At 33.7% G+C, this 15,646-nt stretch overlaps 1 protein-coding gene across 4 annotated transcripts in view; it reads left to right on the top strand.

Annotated features, from left to right (window-relative positions):
- Positions 1 to 3,364: 3,364 nt before the first annotated feature.
- The window catches only part of LOC145296946 (choline-phosphate cytidylyltransferase A-like), a 241,808-nt gene continuing 229,526 nt past the window's right edge, over positions 3,365 to 15,646 (top strand). The window contains exon 1 of one of the 4 annotated variants that reach the window (XM_080143162.1): positions 3,365 to 3,545. The gene's annotated coding sequence lies outside the window, so the exon portion shown is untranslated. Of the gene's footprint in view, positions 3,546 to 4,003; positions 4,543 to 15,646 lie in introns of those variants that run through there. The other 3 variants (XM_080143157.1, XM_080143159.1, XM_080143166.1) reach the window with 3 other exon arrangements.

Raw genomic sequence — 15,646 nt, 5'->3', positions numbered from 1 at the left:
GCCTTTTTCACTTTCCATGAGTTGACGGCCACAAGGGTTTAGCTGCTACCGTCTCCACCTTCCCCTCCTCGACGTCAAACCTTTGCTGTAAGTTTTTCCTTTATTTCGTTTCCACATCTGGACTTTGATTAATTTGTTACTTTCTATTTGGTTAGTATTTTGGACTTATTCAATTTCAACGTATTTTAAAGCATTTACTGCTTTCCCCTTCCACACCAAGCTTCACACTAATTCTGTTTTAATCTTTCTTTCTGTTTTCAGTTTTTACCTTCTTCATTTTCAATAAACCTGTTGATTAATGACAAACTGTATTCAGAGTTTTGATTTTGGAGAAGTGTTTATACTTTTTGTCATAAGACTTAAAACACTCTAGACAATTGAACACATGGTCTTTACGGGTCAGAACATTGGCTATAAATTCATTTATCATAGCAGACAGAAACACATATAGTCATTTAAAAAAAAAAAAAACACATATAGTCATTTAAAAAAAAACAAACTCATTTATGCTGACGACACTACCATTTATGGTACCACATCAAAGACAGTAAACGACCAAGTTCTCTCCAATCCTCTCTCCTCTGATCTTGAGCACGTAGTACAATGGGGAAAGGAGTGGCTGGTTACTTTTAATGCATCTAAAACCAAGCTTCTCTCTTTACATCATCAACATTCTAATCCACATTTGTCATCAATTGAAATGAATGGCTCTCGTCTTCAGGAGGCCTCAAGTTTTGACAAGCTTCTGGGCTTGACCATTACTCCTGATCTTAAATGGAACACGTATATCAAATCTGTTGCCAAGGCTGCTGGAAAAATGGTGGGATCTTTCTATCGATCCGGTAGATATCTCACTGCTGATGCTATTCTCTATCTATATAAGAGCCACGTACGTCCAAGGATGGAATACTGTTGCCACATCTGGGCAGGAGCTGCTAGAAAGGACTTGTCCTGCCTTGATAGAGTTCAAAATAGACTTTGTAGCCTCGTAGGAGATGTCCTTTTCTCCTCCTTGCAACCTCTATCTCACAGAAGAGATGTTGCGAGTTTGTCTCTGATGTATCGTTATTTTCATGGAAAGTGTTCAACTGAGCTTCAATCTATGGTCCCCCCTCGCCAAACTTTCACAAGAAACACTCGTCTAGCTGTAAACACTATCAATAATTTCCCCCACTCTTTATCTGTGCCTAAACCTAAACGTAGATTCCATGAACAAAGCTTCTTTCTTAGAACTGCACGCCTGTGGAATTGTCTTCCGTTTTCCTGCTTTCCGGCTGACTACAATATGGTTGTGTTCAAGTCTAAAGTAAATAAGTTCTTAATGAGCCGTTCCATATAAGTTATCAAATTTACCAAATTTTCATTACTAATGATTACTATATTGACCAATTTCTACTGTACACTCTTTAACCCTTATCCTTGAGTGGCCTCTGGGCCTTGATAATGTGGTGATGCCTATGTAAAAAAAAAAAAAAAAAAAAACTACAATAGTTGGTTGAGTCCTTGTGACCACCTGAATTATTTACTTGTCATCTAATTAACAGTCTAATACATATTTACCTTGTATTTGATTATTGGAAAAAAAGTAATGAGTATCCATTAGTTTTTTTGTTTTTTTTGCCCCTTAAACAGTGTGTGAGAAATTACACGACTTGAATCGTGTCATTTCATCGGTTGATTGATTAAACTCATTGTTTTTAATTACAGCCTTTCTCACTGGTTGATTTGAATTATAGCAGTTGCTCTACCTGATTGTAATCTTTGTAATTTTTAAATATATTACTATTTTCGACATGACAATTAAGTATGTAATATTGTTTTTGCTTAAAACGACATAGTTAAAAAATAGATCTGGATATCCATTACTTTTTTTGGGGGGGGGGGGCTCCTTTGGTAGTATATGAACAATTGCACAAGTTAAATCATGTCATCTTGTTGGTTGATTAGTTCAACTCATTGTTTTTAAAACAGCCTTTCTCATTGGTTGATTTCAAATATTAATCCGTGCAAACACAAGCCTGTTTCAACTGAAATTTCAGTTCGAGATAAAATATCGAACATGATGCACTCATTTTAATCTTCTTAATTAATTAAGGGCCTTCAACACCCAAATTGTCATGGTAGCTTTGAGACAATTTAGCCTACTAAGTTAGGTGTTTTTTTTCTTGGCAAAGATTGTTGATTTTGAACATTTATAACTTTGTTGGAAAATACATTTTACTAATTGAACGTTGAATTAAATGAACAACTCCTTATGACAAGGGATAATTTCTTATCTTCACAGAAGATTTTTTAGCTACCGCTTTGTCTCGAAGTCTAACTACCAGGCTTAGCATAGCTGCAAAATAACGCAGTATATTTTGTAAGAGAAAAAGAAATGACCTGTTACTAAACCATCAGGTAAATGCACTTGTAATGTGTGTTTTAATTTTTCGCCTTCTACGAAAGTTCTAAGCTATGTGGGAATAAATTTCTCACAATAGAAGAAGTTTTGTTTCATTTCATTAGAATAGGATTTCATGTTTTCATTCTTAAATCAACTTCCGCTTCTAAACAAAATTTTGAGACAAACTTTTTTAGTAACGAAGCAGGTAAAGAACCAGTCAAGATTACCTGAACATTTATTGACTTAAAATAAATTTAAGGAAATTCTGAAATGAATAAAAGTCGCCATTTTATAAAAATGTATAATTTTAAAAATTTAGGGATGGTTTTGATCAGTCATTATTGCAAGTGACTTTTTCCTTTTTGAGAAAACAAATTTAAAAAAATTTCATTTTAATTCAATAAATGTTCAGATAATTAATGCTTGATGGGAATTTTATTAATTTCGAATTTTGATTCAATACATGTTTTAAGTAAAGGTTATACAAAACTTTCAGATAGGAGGCTTTGAATTGTCTCCCCCTCAAAGGAGTTCTTCCAAAATGAAAACAAAAAAATGTCAAAAACAAAACAGTAATGCACAAGCGCCGTTATTTTTGTGCCATTTTTATATGCGTTTTGCATTCCCTTTTTTTTTTATGTGCTTAAATAACAGCGAGTGTGAGTTATCCTCACAGCGTTTTACACACGAACGCACCCATCCATTAATACACCCCCTTACGTCGCTCCAAGGTAAAAAAAAAAAAAAAGTTTTGGTAAATGTTTACTTTCTTTCCACCCTAACACTCACCTTTAAAAATGACGATTTGATAAGCTTTCGGGTATGCTAAAAACGAATATCACATTCAATTTTGGCGCAGACAAATAGTTTTCTGGATATGGATATTTTTCCAATGTATCACTTAATAGATGTTAGTGGCGTTCGCCATTCTTAACATGGGGAGGAAGGAGTGTTTTATAACTCGCATGCGCATTCGCCGCATTAGTACTTTTCAGTTAGGAAAAATCATGGCTGCCGGTAAAAATATAATGAATTCCATTGGATAATAAAGATCTTAATATCCAGAAAACTACTTGTCTACGCCAAATTTAAATGTGATATTCGTGTTCAGCATATCCGAAAACCTGATGAAGTCATCAATTTAACGGTGAATACTAAGGTAGAAAGAAAGTTTGTTTTTTTTAATTTTAAATACCCCCCCCCTCCAAAGCAATAACAAAAAGTCAAATATGTCATAATTGGCCTTCCATAGCGACAAAATAGAAACCATTCGTGTTTCATTTAATTCTTTTTTTCTTTTTTCTTTTTTATAAGCGAAATTTAAGTTCGTATAAGTTTCTACATATTTACCAAGGAGAGGACTTTTTTAAGCACTGAAGAAAATAATTATTTTTAGAAATTCAGTTTGTTTTTTTTGTTTTTGTTTTTTTTGGTCCGAGAAAAATTCAGTTTATAGTTCTATTTGATATTTTAGAGATTAAAAATTATCCTCTAAGTTTTTTATTTTCTATATTTTTGTCATATTTTTTAAATTTAACTTAAAAAAAAAAAAAAAAAAAAGTAGATTTTGTCATAATTGACCTTCCGTAGCATGAAAGTAGGAAACGTTCGTGGTTCACTCCCTTTAACTCTCTTTTTTTTTCCCAAGCGACATTTAAGTTCGAAAGAGTTTGGGCATCTGAAGAAGAAGCCCGTGTCACGTTAATAACGGGAAATTTTAAGAAAAAAAAAAGTGATTGTGACAAAATGCAGTAAGTTTAGTAAATTAGTTTTGTAAAAGGGAGGCAGACACCTCGAGCTGCCTCTAGTTTGAAATTGATTTCTTTGGAGAGAACAAAATTTGATGAATGACTTTTTTTCCAGAATCGTGGATGAAGATGGAATCATAGTAAATAGTAAAATTGGTCGATTTTTTTTTTTGTTTGTTTTTATGAATGGACTTTGTTTTAGAATTTAAAAAAAAAAAATATTTAAAACGTTCGATTTCAAATTGTTAAATCTGATATTAAAACTTATTATTGTTGAACAATAATTTGTTATTTTGCAAAGGAAAAGTCTTTATTTTTTTAAAGGACAAACAGTTGAAAGAAAAAACAAACTCTTTGGGAAATTCAATATTTTTATTTGAATATATTGGATTACAATCATCTTTTCTGGTAAGATATTTTTTTATTTATTTATTTATTTTTAAATAAGGTCAATTTTTTTACGACGTGCTACTGCTCCACTGCTCCACGCTCCAGCTCCACTGCCCCAGTGTATTTATTATAAACACCCCAACCTCCTCATGTTAAGAATAACCCCCTCCCAACCTCGAAAACCGGGTAAAACTATACAAACACCGTGACAGCGAATTACCCCTAACCCTAACCCCTAACCCTAACCCTAACCCTAAACCTAACCCCAACCCTAACCCTAAACCCTAACCCTAATCCTAACCCTAACGCTGTCACGGTGTTTGTATATACAAACACCGTGACAGCGAATTAACCCTAACCCTAACCCTAATCCTAACCCTAACCCTAACGCTGTCACGGTGTTTGTATAATAATACCGAAAACCGTTCTTAACATGGGAAGGTTGGGGTTTTATAATACGCTGGAGCAGCACTTCAGCACGTTGTAAAAATTGATCAAAAATAATTTTAGCGCAATTAAAAAAAAAAAAAAAATTGGTATCTTGTTTTGTTTTTAGGTGCACCTCACCTCCACAATTAACCTCCGCTCGTTAAGACCGGCTTTCGGAATAAACGTTAAATTCTACTGTGAACGATGAGTTGGACAATGTAAAAATTTACGAAAAAATGTTTCGTAATAAATAAACCATTTTTTTTTTTTTTTAAATAACAAAGTTTAAAGATTTCACTCGTTATTTTTTTGTTTTTAATCAAATTATCTGACCAAATGATTAGTGTAACGAATTAACGTTAAAAAACAAAACAAAAGATGAATTTATAAATTAAATTGATAATACCGTACTATTTTTTTTAAATAGTATTTTCAAGTTAAATTCCAAGTTTTTCTGTATCTTTCTTTTATTAAATTGTTAGGTGAAAGTATAGAATAGTTACAAAACACCCTCATCTCCATGTTAAAAATGGTTTGTTAAATAATTGAGTTATTTCAACGCGGTAACATAAGTGCATAAGTATCGAAAAATGTAATCAAAAGGTTTGTTTAAAAAATTCTGGTACTAGTGCACTTATTGATCCGTGCTGAAATAATAACGTTATTATTTAAAAAGCCATTCTTAACATGAGGAGGGTGTTTTTTGTTTTGTAACTATTCTACACTTTAACCTTACAGTTGAATAAAAAAACATATCATAAAACTTTAATTTAACTTGGAAATACGATTTAAAAAATAGCGCGGATCAGTAAGTGCACTTGCACCAAAATTCTATTAAAAAATAAATTTGCTTAAAAAGTACTTCTGCAGTTTACGTACCCTGTTTTTTGTATTTTATTTTATATAGGATTTTTAAGTTTAGTTCTTACGGTATTTTTGTTTTATTAAATTGTTAGGCGAAAGTAATAGTTCCTCTTCCTATGTTAAGAATGGGTTTTCTAAATAATGTTATTATTTCAGCACGGTCCGTAAATTGCAGAAATACGAACTACAAAAATAAACAAACGAATGCGAAACAAAGATGGAAGTAAAGATAATCGGAGAACCTGAATAGATAGCTGTACCAGTCGACATTGCCCGGAAGTTTTTCACAATTGGTGCTTATTTAGAATCAAACCTAAAAGAATACCACAGAAAAATCTTTGATATACGTAGCCGTCACGGAACGAGATGTCATATTCCAAATATCACGTAAATTGATCCAGCAGGTTTTTTTGTTGCTAATGCATTTATTGATCCAATGATCCACGCTATTTAAGTTAAAGTAGTATTTTTTTTAACTTTAATTAAAGTTTTATATCTGTTTTTATTAAATTGTAAGGTTAAAGTACAGGTACAACAAAAGAGAAGAGGTGTAGCAGCACCCCTTCTCTTCCCCATGTTAAGAATGACTTTTTAAATAATAACGTTATTATTTCAGAGCAGATCAATAAATGTTCTAGTACCGTTTTTTTTCGTTTGTTTTTTCTTTTTTAACTAAGAAAGTCAAATTTTATGACGAAACGAGACTTTGTTTTAATCTGCCATGTTTAATAAATAGGGGGAAACAACTCGGCGCTTCTATATTATAATAATGAAAAAATACTGTATTTCAAGTGAAACAAATGGTGCCTGCGTAATTATCTGGTCTCAAGTAGTAGCATATCCAAAAATTAGGAAAAACGATAATGTAGAAAAATAATTATAAAAAAAAATATTAAGTTAAAGATAAAACGGTAATGTCGTTAAATGGGGATTGCGAGTAATATGATAAAAATAAGGCATTCAAAATGGTGCAGAGAGTGATCCGCCGGATACTGATCCGGACGTAAATAATAACGTTATTGTTTAAAAAGGCATTCTTAACATGGGGAGGGAAGAGTGTTTTGTACCTATTTTATACTTCAACCTTACAAAGGTTTGTGTACACATAGATTCGAAAAAGTTGTCAAAAAACAAATATATAACAAATAAATGTTATCAAAGGCAAGATAAGTTACTTTTCTACCAAACTGGATATATTTTTCGTGTTTTTATTCAATGTAACATATTTATTCAGCTCGAAAAACATAGTGTTTATCGATGTATTGGAAAATTCAAGATGGCGTCTGATTCTCTCTTTAACACGGTAAGTTTGGGAAAAGGTGTTATAAATAAAAAACTATACAAAATACTATTAAAAACCCGCCGAATATATGTCAACCTATGTCAAGGTAACATATATTGAGCGTGTTTTTAACAGTATTTTATCTGGGTTTTTATTTATAACACCTTTTCCCAAACTTACCGTGTTAAAGAGAGAATCAGACGCCATTTTGAATTTTCCAATACATCGGTAAACACTGTATGTTTTTCGAGCTCAATAAACATGTTACATTGAATAAAAACACGAAAAATATATCCAGTTTGGTAGAAAAGTAACTTATCTTGCTTTTGATAACATTTATTTGTTATATATTTGTTTTTTGACAACTTTTTCGAATCTATGTGTACAGTAATACAAACCCCCTTACAATTGAATAAAAAACATAAAACTTTAATTAAACTTGGAAATACGATTTAAAAAAATAACGCAGAAAACTCCCTCCCTCTCCACTAGTACCTCAAAAGGTTTCTGGAATATTATCACATTAGGAGTTATTTCGAGTAAAAATTTAATTTATTTTTACCCATATAAATTCGAGAAATGCATGTAAAAATATGTGAATATTTTAATTGTCTAAGAATCAAAATGGATGTCACTTGCAATTTCGTAAGCATGAAACAGCCTTGACCTTGCGATCAAAAACCAATATCGAGTGAAACGGAACGAAATGCCAGAAGGGAAATATATAAATAAAAATAATTTAAACAACTTTCAAACAATTTTTTTTTTCTTTTTTTTTTTTTTTCTTTTTTTTAACGAACCGAGGCAAAGCTAACTAGTCGGAGCATGATAATTTGACAATTTAAACAACTTTTTTTACTCGTGTAAATTTAGAATGACTAATAATTTAAACAACTTTTAAATGTTTAAACTATTTGTCATTCTAAATTAAAAAGAAAAAATAATTTAAAATAATTGTTTAAATCATTTTTTTTTCTTGCATTTCGTTCCGTTTCACGCGATATTTGTTTTTGATCGCAAGGTCAAGGCTGTTTCATGCTTACGAAATTACAAGTGGCATCCATCTTGATTCTTTGTTTACATATTTTAATTGTGCCTTTTTCTAGTTCATATCGGTAAAAATAAATTAGATTTTTACACGAAATAACTCCTCATGTAATAAAGTTTCAGATAAGAAACATTTTTAATGCCTTTTCTCATATCACCCGCAAACCTATTTGGCGACATTACCCTTATATATATATATATGGTAAATGTCGATATCGGAATACCCTGGCCAAAAATCACCGCTAAAAAAAAAAATCGTCTGCGTTCAATAAAATAAAGTTCGTTTCATTTTGTTTCAGAGTTTCCGATTCGAGGTTTAAGCTTGATGGACGCGGACGATATTCCGATATCGACATTTACCTAGAAACGATTTAATTTGTAACTGCGTCAATCGTAACATTGCCACAAAAACATTAATGTATTTTATAAGGTTATGGCATACAGCCAAAAAAAAAAAAAGCTAAAACATAATTTCGAAACAACGTAATTGAATCGGTTTTTCATTTAAAGTTTTCATTTTTTTGGTTTAATGTTTAACTGTTGACTTTTTTCTCCGACCTCATATTACGAGTCTTATAAAAACTAGTATACGAAATTTGATTGTTTTTATTTACTTGCCTTCCCACGGGACAATTAGACACAAGGTCAGTTTTTAATGTAGGGAAAATCCAACTCTCCAAAAAGGGGCACTCTGGATAGAAACAAAAATAAAAATTGTCTCAGTTATGAAAGATTTCTCTTCCACTGACCGAGGACAGAAAAAATGAAGTGCAGCAGCAGCAGCACTGCAGCAGTGCAGCACTGCAGCATCAGAACAGATACTACACTGTGATCTTGGCCCGAAGGGCAAGAAAGTTGTTGTCCAGTGTTAAACCTAATTTAAACACACCCACATACGGAACGAAAATATTATATTCCAAAAATCATGTAAATTAGTCAAGTAGTTTAATCATTTGTTTACGATTTTCATCGATTTTAATAGTAAATTGTAGTAAAGACTGATTTTGATCTCTAGTTCGAATTAAGTTGTTTCTCTTTATGGCGGATCAAAACACAAACTCTCGCTTTCACATAAAATTTGATTTTTTTTTTTTTTTTTTTTTTTTTTTTTTTTTTAGTTAAGCTACTTCATCAATTTAGTGATTTTTGGTATATGACAATTGCCTTTGGTGACGAGTACGTACATCATAATGTTTATTTTTATTATTATCAATTAGGTAGAATCCTGGACAAGCACCCAAAATTTTCACGATAAGTAAATTTGTAGATTAACACCCTCAATTAAATTATCCCCTCTTCAAATGAGAGTATAAATTTTTAGGTGGTTACGTGTGAACATCCTGAAAACTTGGAGGGAAGCAAAATAAGAAAAAAAGGTAGTTATGCAGAATACGGACCGTGCTGAAATAATAATGTTATTATTTAGAAGTGCATTCTTAACATGGGAGGATGGGCCTCTTTTTATTTTTATTTATTTATTTTTTAAATTATTCTGTACTTTCACCTAACAATTTAATAAACGAACGATACTGTAAAAAGGGAATTTAAATTGAAAATTTTATAAAAAAAATAAATAAAACGTATTTTGCATTACCAGAAAAAAATAATAAAAACAATTATTTTAGAATTTAGAGTGTGGGATCAGTTTTGCATATAAATTTAACATAAAATAATTTCCCACTTCCGGACCATTCTAGCATTTTAGTGCAGTTAATCAATTGTTTTTCGACTATTGGAGATGAATTTGAATTTTCGAGAGAAAAAAAAAAATCTGGATTTCGTGAGTTGATAAAGCATTGCTTTCTGATGGGGGAAAATACTGTTCAGGTAAAGCAGTGACTTGAATAGTTTAATTTGGTCTGCTCTATCAGAAATGATGGTTAGAATGTGCTATTCTGACTTCAAATGTAGTCATACAGATACTAATGATGCTCAACGCTCTGGTCGCTCAAATTCAACAGTTGTCCTAGAAAGCAAAAAAAAAGTACAAATTGGTTTTGATCGATCATAAATTGAAACTTCATGAGGTAGCAGTTGAAAATATCAGGAACTGTATTCCCCATTTTACATTAACATGTGTTATATATTTGCTGTGCTCAATCATTCAGTATGCTTTTCAGTCTACAGGGTGGTCAAAAAGTCAGGTAACATTTTAAAGAAAAACGATATTAGCAATACACGTATATTTAAGTACCATACATTGAAATATAAAATGAAACAAACATGAAATATGTTTATTTTGTTAATTGTCGTCCATTTCTCTCTATCAATCGCTGGAAGCGATTAACCACTGATTGTGTAACACGTGTAATCATGTCAGCTGATATCCGCGCAATCTCCTCTTCAATAAATAACTTTAAAGACGCTATTGTATCAGGCTTCTTGCCATAAACGCTATCCTTTACATAGCCCCAAAGCCAGAAATCAGGAGGGGTAAGATCCGGAGATCTGGCTGGCCATTCAACTGGGCCACGGCGACCAATCCATTGTTGTGGAAAAATTTCATCCAAGAAATAATATTAAACGAATAGAGATTATAATGGATCATATTGTTTTTTCTACCTTTAACATGTTACCTGACTTTTTGACCACCCTGTATATACAATTATGTATGTAATTTCTAAATCGACTTTTGTCATTGTTTACAATATATACACTTGGCAGCAAATAAAACACAACACAGCTGATTTATTAAAATTTTTTGTTCATTCCTAATGACGACCTTTTTGATTTAGTATGACTGGTGTAACATCAGTGAAGGCGTGTGCCGGCGTATGATGCAGATGTTTTTGCAGTTTGTTCTCTTCTATGACCAACTCTCTGTTGTCCTCTTTGCTTTCTGTTGTGTCGATTTATATAAACATTCTTTCATTCTGGAATGTTTAATATTTCCCATTGTCCATTGTTCCAATTCTTTTGATCGATATTTCTCGCGCATATTTCTGGTCAAATTATGCATTTCAATAGACAATGGTGGAAAGCCTCACATTTCTCAGATGGAATTAATTTGCGTGTGGGCAACCCATCGAATGCTTCTCTTTACAGGGTCACCTGCCAAATATCCAACACATTTGTCAACGATAAAGCTGCATTCAAAGTGACCACCGTGTTTGTTCAATCGTTCAAAAACAACAGTGAATTGGTGTGTTTCCAACTGTTTCAGTACAACAAATAGAAATTTTTGCATCCATATATTACAAGGGATGAAACCTGGATCCACTATTTGAGTCAAATCGGCTGAGTAAGCATCAGCAGATAAGGGTTCGGCCTTTGTATTTTGTAATGTGCAAGATACTTTGTTTGTCACTTACTCGGAGAAAGGTAGAATTATCAATAGTAAATATTATATAGCGTTTGTGGTATATTTGAAGGAAGACATTAAAAAAAAAAAAAGAAACCGCTACAAATAAAGACGAAAAACGTGTTCTTTCATCAGTACAATGAAATGTATCACTAGTCTCTGAAACAATAGCAAAACTACATAGCACGTAAAATTGATTCTACACCCACCTTATTCTCTGGATATGGTCCCCAGTGACTACTAGTTGTTTGCAGACTTCAAAAGAATGCTCCAGGGAAAGAGACTTGGCTCCAATGAAGAAATAATACCGGAAACTAAAGGGTAGTTTGAGGGTAAACACAAATTTTTCTTCACAAAAAAAAAGGGGGGGGCATAAAAAGAATTATCATTTAGGTCAAAAGCAATATTTAAAAATTTAATTTTCTTATCTATAGTTATCTAAGGTTGAATTCTTTAAATAATCTGCAGAGCTTTTCCTGTTTTACAGTTGAAGGAATATTTAGTATTCGAAGAAAGTCACCAGGAAGGTGGACTCTCTCTACCGTGCCAGAAAGTTACTTACACCTGAAAGTATCCTGTGTATCTACAAGACCACCATTAGCCCCTGTATGGAGTACTGTTATCACATTTGGGCTGGTGCATCTGCTTCTAGTCTCTTGCTCCTGGACAGGGTTCAAAAGAGTCGCCAACCTGATAGGTCCTTAATTTTCATCTAAGCTTCAGCCTCTATCCCATCGACGAAATGTTGCATCCCTCTGCTTGTTCTAGAATTATTTTAATGGTGGATGCTCTGACGAACTACAAGCCATTGTACTACAAGCCCTCTACATAAATACCTTTGACAAACCCCACAAGCAGCAAAATCCCACGCCTCCACAGTAGAGATCCCTAGATGTGAGAAGGCCTGTTACTCTAATAGTTTCTTCCCCAGAACTGCTAGACTTTGGAATTCATTTCCGTGTTCCTGCTTTACAAACTGTACTGATATGCAGAAGTTTAAGTGTAATGTGAACAGACATCTTGCTGCTAACTCCCTACATATTATCCCTTCAACTTATGGCCCAAGTAGCAGCCTCCTACATCGAAGTCACACGATTCAAACTCCTTTCCCCCATATATGTATATTATTTATCATCTATATACTTGTGGTAGAGTTCACAATGTCATGGATCAAAGCTAACCATCTTGGACGATCACCTGCTGAAGTTGTCATGATGAAGAGCCAGTCATGGGTCCAATGGTGGAGTTCATAGACACACAGGCCAGAGGTGGATTCAACATCTGCCTTGACGGTGTAGAGCTGTGTCCTGATTCTGGCCACCCTGGCGTTTGCACCAGAGGTTTGTTTTTTTTTTTTTTACATAGGTATAACCACTTATCAAGGCCCATAGACCACTCAAGGATAAGGGTTAAGAGTGTACAGTAGTCAATTGGACAATATAGTAATCGTTAATAATGGAAATTCGGTAAATTTGTTAACTTAAGTGGAATGGCTCATCAAGAACTTGTTTACATTGGACTTGAAGACAACCATATTGTAGTCAGCTAAAAAGCAGGAAAACGGAAGACAATTTCACAGGCGTGCAGTTCTAAGAAAGAACCTTTGTTCATGGAATCTACGTTTAGGTTCAGGCACAGATAAAGAGTGGGGGGAATTATTGATAGTGCTTTCAGCTAGATGAGTGTTTCTTGTGAAAGTTTGGTGAGGGGGAGGACCATTGATTGAAGCTCAGTTGAACACTTTCCATGAAAATAACGTCTCTTCTGTGAGATAGAGGTTGCAGGGAAGAGAAAAGGACATCTTCTATGAGGCTACGAAGTCTATTTTGAACTCTATCAAGGCAGGACAAGTCCTTTCTAGCAGCTCCTGCCCAGATGTGGCAACAGTACTCCATCCTTGACCAGTTGTGGGATTGCAAATAAATGAATGTATGCCGGGTACTGTTGACACATATGACAATGTAATTTTTTCCTTCATCAGTTGCGATCGACATCGATCCCAGATACTTGAAGCGTTCGACTTCTTTGATGACGATACTGTTTGGGAATTTGGCATTTTTTTCAGATGTAGCAAAGCCGGCAACAAGTATATTCATCTTTGACATGTTGATCTTCATGCCCATTTGGGAGGCGTAAGCATATATGTAGTCAAGAGTTGCTTTGTCTTAAACATCCTCTCCAGTATTTTTTTTTTTTTTTTTTTTTTTTTACATAGGCATCACCAATTATCAAGGCTCAGGGGGCACTCGAGGATAAGGGTTAAAGAGTGTACAGTAGTCAATTGGACAATATAGTAATTGTCAGTAATGGAAATTCAGTAAATTTGGTAACTTAAGGGGGACGGCTTATCAAGAACTTGTTTACATTGGACTTGAAGACAATCATATTGTAGTCAGCTGGAAAGCAGGAAAACGGTAGAGTTCCACAGGTGTGCAGTTCTAAGAAAGAAGCTTTGTTCATGGAATCCACATTCACGTTTAGGCACAGATAAAGAGTGGGGGAAATTATTGATAGTGTTTTCAGCTAGACAAGTTTTGCATACCTCCTTAATTTGTCATTAAATAAATATTTAGATATATAAATACCCGATCACGATAAAGCCAGAACCCAGAATTAGATAGAATCGAGCAATTGCATCGACAACGGACAACGCCAGACCCAAAGTGAGTTTCGATCTACTGCATCTCATCAGTGACGTGCTCCGACATAGGCACGAACCCAGGTCGTCGCACGCATGAAGTGTGCAATACTGACGACCTAACCATATGGGCCAAATATTTATGTACTTATAATTATGTAGTTCAATTGTGTACCCCCCCCAAAAAAAGAAGACCTTGATGTTAACGGTTAAACAGTCGTGACACTCTGAAATAAAATGTAAATTCTTTCTTAAAAGGATGGGTTGTCTAGCGTCGTCCAGTGGTATAGAAGAGTTTTTATCCCGTGTGTAACAGTTTATTTTAAAATGTGTCCTCTCTTTCTTTCAACTGAGTCAATATAATAGAAAGAAAACTGACTGATTGTTTGACCTAGTTTCAGTGTTGAAGAAAAGTAATTTTGCTCTTAATCTTGCATTCATTTGGTAACTGTTGACCTCAAAAGACTGAATATTAGAGTATAATTATTATTATTATTATTATTATTATGTACTCACTAGGAGTTCTCACACAGGTCATCATCAGTGATTGTTTACTGAAATTATCCGGTGGTGTTCCTTGACAATACTTTTCAATTTCTAGCACTCTCCACCTCTTTTGATAACCATGGCAAATGGTTTTATGATGACTTTACTTTAAGGATGGATTGAGCCGGCTCCTCCTTCCATAGAACACGCAATGTCCCGGATAAATGCAAACCACACATAATGGTCTACAGTGGTCATTAAAATACCTAGACATGGCTAAGGAAAGGACATTTGAATAGCGAAATGGAATCGCTAATGGTAGCTGCACAAAACAATGTGTTTAGATATCATGTCCATCAAACACCTTGCGCAATTCTTTGCACTACTGTCTATAACTAGACACATTTTGACTCCTTCAATTGTAGGAGCAAATGGACTCATGAAAAAGAATTAAAAAAAAAACTATCTGGCAAATATACCCGATGAACCAAGTGCAAGATAGATTCTAGTAATTGCACTGAAAGGGGCGGTTGGAGTATTAAAAGGATTGAATGTGTGTGGTAGTGGATGAATGATTGGTATCCATTAGAATACCTCATCCTGAACTTGAACAAAATAAGAAAATTGGGGGGAAAAAAGAGACCTTGAATGCCTACTAGACACTGTCTTCGAGTGTCTAAGGTTTGTCTGTACAGAGGTTTATTAACACAACCTTTTCTTTAATAACAAGAAACCTTCTCAACCACTAATAGCCATGACAATTGATACACTACCTGGAAGTAGCTCGATTTATAAAGAATCGGAAACAGAATCGGTAATTGTATCGGAATATGGAAATAAGTACAAAATCGGTAATTGTATCGGGGGGGGGGGGTTGAAATCGTCCCGTCACTACTGGATACTCCACTAGACTAGATTAATTTTTGTCTTGGAATCCAGTAAAACAAAGAGATCAAAAAGAAAGATATAACTTCGTTATCTGTTCAATAAGCGAAAAGAAAATTAATATTACTAACTTTTTTTACTAACTCAACGTTTGAGAAATAAAATAGAACTTTAATGAAATATTCGAACA

This window comes from Euprymna scolopes, chromosome 17 (assembly GCF_053919585.1).
Source record: "Euprymna scolopes isolate OS-2025 chromosome 17, ASM5391958v1, whole genome shotgun sequence".
Lineage (NCBI taxonomy): Eukaryota > Metazoa > Mollusca > Cephalopoda > Sepiida > Sepiolidae > Euprymna > Euprymna scolopes.
Note: the sequence above shows the minus strand (reverse complement) of the source record. Positions and strands in the feature narration are given on the sequence as shown.